Genomic DNA, 6000 nt, shown 5'->3' with positions numbered 1-6000 from the left:
TTTTTAAATAAAATTAGGTATTTCTAGCTACTCGAAGAGGGTGCCATAACTCATAGAGGAGTTGAGCATTATTTGATGAAAAATTCCATGGAAATTTTCATATATAAATCTGATACATAAATAAATAATATATTATTTTAAATGATAGTAAATCCCATATTTAATTTATATAGATATATAATTAATAAGTGAAAATGTGAATATATACCATAATCTAAAAGTGCTATGCTACTTCTAGCTTGAATGAATTTCACAGAGGAAATTAGGCCGGCTAAAATATCTTTCAATTTTTTATGTTTAGAATATTCAAAAGAAATTATTAATAAAAATTATTTTTCTGATAAAAATATTAAATTATTTTTAAAGACAATAATTTATTTTTTATAAATAAATAAAATTTAAATCCTGCCTCCAAATTATGATGTCTATTATAATATGTATGAATAAAATCATAGTTTCGGATTTTATGTATCATAATTAATTATCAACACACTTTGATAAACTTAAAATTGATCGAAAACTTCGAAAAAATTAGCTAGATCGATAGACGCTACTAATTGATTATTTATTGTCTGAAAAAATAACAAAGAAATTCTTAGATATGAATATGTGATGATCATATTCCATGATCATTTCTTCTGACATTCCACGAGATGAGCAGAAATATCATTTCCATTAATGTATGAAGATCTGATATATTTTCAATTATCGTCTTATATTCCAAGGTCCAATGCACCAAACTGCCATTTCTTTTAGGTGTAGCTTGAACGGTAGCTTTGAAACTCTTGTACTCCTTCATTAGATCTCCGTCGATCATTTTGTAAGTGATTGATAAGTTCACATCATTTATGGTTTCAATTATCTCTTTTGCCACTTTGTGAGATCCATCTATTTTTATTTTTATATTTATTAATAAGTTTCAGAAATCCGTGAGTGTCGATGGGAATATTCGGCATAACATATAATCATTTACATCTTAAAACTCCATGGTCGTCTTAAAAATGGCTAGATGGCTTCAAGAGTTTGCCGTCCCGTAATACTTATCCAAATAGGGCAACTTGAACTTAGCGGGAAAAGTTTCCGCCAGTATTTCTTCCGAAAGAGGCGAGACCCCATCCAAACTAAAATCCTCTTCTTGTTCTCTTTAATATCTTTGTATGGCCCGTACTAGCTTCTAATCCATTTCTTTTGAAATCTCATCTGATTTATCTTCAAATTCACACTTACCTTTATGCCGCATTTTAGGTGCTTCCGTCTTAGCTTTGGGGGTGTTTACGGAAGTCTCATCTCTTCTTTCGGAGTCCATCGTAGACGCCTCTTCTCGGGTCTTATACTGCCCAAGAGTGGCCTACAACTTTTGGATATACTGGAGTATATGCTCATTGTTCAAATTATTAAGGTCTACTTCATTGATCACTTGATGCATGTTCTCTCGGTTATTTGGGATAAAGGAAATGATGACCCTCTCATTGGTAATGGTATTGTCAGCAACTTTAAGGTTTCCGGCCATTTTGAGTGAGGAAAGACGATAGGAAACTGGGCCTGATCCAAGAGTGAGTTTAATGGATTTTTCCCGACAATGGAACCAAATGATGTTGCTAAGATTGGATTGATGACGTAGCCGAAATGGAGCTGAGCTATAATTGGTTAGAACCTACAAGAGAGGAAACGTGAGGTGGTGGTAGGTGCCCACGACAGTCTATCCGATGTTGAAGTCAGTGTTTAGAAGAACAGAGAGAATGTGAAGGATTACTTGGAGTTTGAATAGTATTAAAAATAGCATACATTTCCTCTGAAATCATTCTCTTTTTATACTCTAAGGGATGAAGATAAATATAGTGTTTCTTGAAAATCCGACAATAATGTGGCCGACTGCTCGATAATGGACATCGTCAACTAATTAGATTAGTAATCCAACAATCTCTGGCAAAATAGAAATGTGCCTAATAACAGTAACTCTGTGTCAAGACTCGGCCTATTCGGGGAGGACGAGTCTTGAGGATTCTCCTATAGTAAGACAACGTTTTTTACTTGTTAAATTTTACCACGTGATCCCTATTCTACAGTGACAACTTATAATTTTTTTTGGGCTAATGTTATGTAACACCACTATGTTCGCAACCCGTTTACTGATATTGTTGCAAATTTGTGTCTTTGAGAAATATTGCCCTCAGATTATTAGGCCTATTCTCTGAAAGGCCTAATTGCTTAATTGTAATTTTTTTCCCTGTAATGTAAAAAACAAAAAAAAGAAAATTCCATGGAAAAAAATCTTATTTCCCTTTGGAGTAAATCTTCTATGCATGCAATTGTTAACCCTTTATTGGGACAAAATAATAGATCACATGTTTTCAAATTTTGAATTATTACTTGCATGTTGGACCCTATTATAATATACTCAACACACAATAAATATATAAAAATAAATAAAATATATTAATTACGAATTTCCTATGGATGAGACCATTGCAATTAATTGTTATAAAATAATTTGGTCAAAAGTAATATATAACCGCATAAAATTTTAAAATTAACAGCTTAATCCTTACTTTATGCTGTTAAATTTTTTTTTTTAAAAAGTAAATGATTTAATCTCTATTTTTTAATTTTATCAAATTAAAAGACATATAATAATAGAGTTAAAATATAGATATTAAATTATTAAATTCAAAGAGATTAGACTAATTGAGGGATTCAATTATTGAGTGGAGACAATATGATGAGGCAAAAAATTTAATTATATCTCTTCAAATATAATTAATCATACTATCAACAATTGCATTCTAAATTTTGTAAATTGAAAAACTTAGACAAAGAAAATTTAATTAGCAAAATTTATGTTACAGTTAACAATAAATAAGACAATTTTTTATTTTATTATTAAAAATCATCAATATAACATAATTAATTTATATTTAATTCTCATAATTTTTATAAATTTAAATATTTAATAAATTATAATTTTAGTGATTCTTTTGAGGTTCAGTTGTTTGGATTGTGAGATCCGTTTAGCTTGTGATCGGGTAGAGTTATTTAGTGGGCTTTTCTTTTGGACTTTCGTATTATGGGCTTGGGCTGCTTTTCTTTTATTTTTAAATTATATTATTGGACTCGTATTTTTTTTGGGCTGTCTATATTTTTAGAAATTAATTAATATATAATGTCATTTTTTAAATAAATTATTTCAGATTTTAATAATTTTATAACAGGTTAGAAACTTTTTTTTAAAATAAGGTACTTAATTACCTTTAAATTTGACTTAAATTTTTTTTATTAAAAATATTTTTTTAATTTTTCAAATACTAGTAAATGGTGGAATTTTTATAATTAAATCTGCAAACCCTTAAGGTAATTTTTTTAATGCTCTTTTAACTAATATATTAAAAATGATATCAGATAAAAAGTAATTTAAATGATAGTATAGCTCTAAGTATCATTTAAATTTATTAAAGTAATAAGTGATGATTGACGCAATAAAAGATTTGTATTTTTTTTTTGAAATAAAAATTAAATATTTAAATAGTAGAATTCGAGACTTTCAAATTTACTCAAATGTATTTACCATCAAATTAAATATGTGAATATTAATAGATATTTTATTTTTTTATTATAAAATATTAATAATTTTAAAATAAATAAATAGAGTGAAGCGCCTCGAATTCTAAGTCTCTACACTTTATAGGTGAATGATAATTAATAAAGCTACTCTTAATAATTTATTCTTAATTTATTATCCTTTCATAATTTATGTTCTAGAAAACAAGAGTAATTAATTTATAAGTTTTTACCCATACAATTTAATTGTGAGGTGGTGGTGGGTGTAATTGGCTAGAACCTACAAGAGAGGAGATGTGAGGTGATGGTGGGTGCCCAGGACATTCTATCCAATGCTGAAGTTAGTGTTTAGAAGAACAGAAGGAATGTGAAGGATTACTTAGAATTTGAATAATATTAGAAATAGCATATATTTCCTCTAAAATTATTCTCCTTTTATACTGTAAGGGGATGTAAGGGGATGAAGATAAATATAATATTTCCTGAAAATCCGACAATAATGTGATCAACTACTCGATAATGGACATCGTCAGCTAATTAGATTAGTAATCCCACGATCTCTGGCAAAATAGAAATGTGCCTAATAACGATAACCTTGTGTCAAGACTCGGCCTATCTGGAGAGGGCGAGTCTTGACGGTAATCTGTGTTAAAGTATTCGGGTCTCCTCTTGTAATGCGACAACGTTTTCCATTTGTTAAATTTTACCACATAATCCTTATTTTATGATGACAACTTATAACTTATTTTGAGTTAATGTTATGTAACATCACCACGTGCGCAAACACTATTATTCATATCATTACAAATTTGTGTTTTTGAGAAATATTGCCTTCAGATTAATAGGCCTATTCTCAGAAAGGCCTAATTGCTTAATTGTAATTTTATTCCCTGCAATGTTAAAAAAAAAATTCCATGGAAAAAAATCTTATTAATTTCCATTTGGAGTAAATCTTCTATGCATGCAATTATTAACCCTTTATTGGGACAAAATAATAGATCACATTTTTCAAATTTTGAATTATTACTTGCATGTTGGAACCTATTATAATATACTCAACACACAATAAATATATAAAAATAAATAAAATATATTAATTACGAATTTCCTACGGATGAGACCATTGCAATTAATTGTTATAAAATAATTAGGTCAAAATTAATATATAACTGCATAAAATTTTAAAATTAACAGTTTAATCCTTACTTTATGCTGTTAATTTTTTTTTTATAAAAAAAGTAAATGATTTAATCTCTATTTTTTAATTTTATCAAATTAAAAGACATATAATAATAGAGTAACACAAACACATGACATAGATTTTAGGCAAGTTTTTCTGCAACAAAATATCCCAGCCACTTGTGCTTCATTATAGAGCACATAATTATTACACAAAATATCACACGTTACGATCTAACATAATCTATGATAATTTCTTTTGACATTCCACGAGATGAGCATAAACATCTTTACTTAAGTGGATAAATAGTTCCAGTAATGTATTAGGATCTTGTATATTCTCATGGATCCAAACTTCCCTCACCCTTGGGTGTAGCTTAATGATCAACTTGAAACTTTTGTACTCCTTCAATAGATCTCCTTCAATCACTTTGAAGGTGGTTGACAAGTTACATCATCTATGACTTCAATTATTTCTTTAGCTACTTTACGAGATCCATCTGTTTTTCATTTTAATACTTAATTAATAATTTTTAAAAATTAAAAAAATTAAAATAAAAACTAAAAAAAGTTTTACAATGAGAATAATTTCAGCAAACGACGGTGTTTTCCTTATCCATTCACCTTCATGGAGATCACAACCATGAATTTTATCGGGACTCATATTGGATACATGGTGTGGTCTGCAATTAAAGATATCGTGAAATTGGTCTGCTGGAGCATCGATCTCAACATCTGCCTCCAATTTGCCCAATAGCGTCATTTTTGCTTTTCAAGAAAAAGGAGATATGGAGAGAGAGTTTTTGGTAATGCTTATGGTGCTTTGGCATTGCTTTCTTTATATAGAAGTGGCATGAGCTTAGTTGTCATATATGTATTTTTAATATAGTAGAGATCTTTCCTACTCAATTATTAAGCATTGACTATTCTGAGTGATTTCAATTAGGGTTTGTGTTATGGGATGGAAAATGTTACAATGCCTTATATAATTATATATCTCATTCTAATAAAAATAAATTTATATTTTCTTCTTTTATTTTAAACAATATATATATATATATATATATCTGTGCGATTGCTGCATATTTTTATTTTTTTTATATTAATATAAATAATAAATAAAAATTTTCTTAAAATTTATTTTTATTTTCAAAAAATATTTTTCATAATAAATATTTTTAAAAATTTTATTCTTTATAAACAAACAAAGGCTACATCCTCTAAATTATGATATATATCAGTGTGCCTTCATAAGATCATAGTCTT

At 28.1% G+C, this 6000-nt stretch overlaps 1 pseudogene; it reads right to left on the bottom strand.

Annotated features, from left to right (window-relative positions):
* Positions 1-616: 616 nt before the first annotated feature.
* LOC110604918 lies at positions 617-5594 on the bottom strand (annotated as a pseudogene).
* Between the last annotated feature and the right edge of the window lie 406 nt (positions 5595-6000).

Source organism: Manihot esculenta, chromosome 17 (genome assembly GCF_001659605.2).
Source record: "Manihot esculenta cultivar AM560-2 chromosome 17, M.esculenta_v8, whole genome shotgun sequence".
NCBI lineage: Eukaryota > Viridiplantae > Streptophyta > Magnoliopsida > Malpighiales > Euphorbiaceae > Manihot > Manihot esculenta.
This window is presented reverse-complemented; position numbering and strand designations above follow the sequence as displayed.